Raw genomic sequence first — 970 nt, forward strand, 5'->3', positions numbered from 1 at the left:
GGTGTGCATCTCCCGAAATCGACTCGTCAATGTCTTCATCGTCGTCGATAAGATCGTCTTTGAAAGAATTAGCACTGTACCAACTACAATTACAATCTATAATAAACACCTTCGTCGCCATCATTCTGATCGTCGGTCTCAGCCTCTGATACTTCAGCTTCGAGATCTAGGAATCCAAGGACTTCTGGCGACTATAGCGTGATTAGCTTGATACGAAATCTCACAAAAATGAAAAGAACTTGCCTCAAGTTTTCTACGTTTCATTGGTCTCTCATTGTGTTTTGATGCCATGATTTCGTATTTACTAGCTATGCACAAACGTTTCTACTGTTAGAGTCTACAATCTACAAGTATGGTGCACGGAAAGAGGAAAGAAGCCTGACAATGGTTTGCAGGCTGTTTAGCTTGATTGACTTTAGGGCCAGTCCACATGTATCACATCAGCATTGTCACGGGTAACCCCGAGGTACTGCCTTCAACATACGCTGTCGAAACGGCGTTGGTGGGCCAGTGACGTGGGTCGTCATCATCATTAGTGTGTGCCATGGGTCGTTGGTAACATCGGTGACGCAGCGGTGGTGAACGACGACGAATCTGTCGTCGTTCTTCGCGTACTGCATTCAACTTGGTATTTTACTTTGTATTTATTCGTAAAGTATATATTCTACATGTAGGTAAATAGAGGGAGGGGTAACTATGAAGGTAAATACGAGGGGGGTAATACGGAGGGGTGGGTAACTACGGAAGGGTGGGTAACTACAGAAGGGTGGGTAACTACGGAAGGGGGGGTAACTACAGAGGCGTTACTACGGCAGATAAACGGCAGAGGAGGAATAGGGGTGGGGGAGTGGAGAAAGAAGGAAAGGAGATACGAAATACGTTCCAGTGCTATATATCATAGGCACTTTAGGGCTGCTTTTGATTTAGGGCAGGCATAGAACGTTGAGGGGAGGCATGGAACATTCTTTTA

The sequence above is a fragment of the Laccaria bicolor genome, genomic scaffold, assembly GCF_000143565.1.
Source record: "Laccaria bicolor S238N-H82 LACBIscaffold_22 genomic scaffold, whole genome shotgun sequence".
Lineage (NCBI taxonomy): Eukaryota > Fungi > Basidiomycota > Agaricomycetes > Agaricales > Hydnangiaceae > Laccaria > Laccaria bicolor.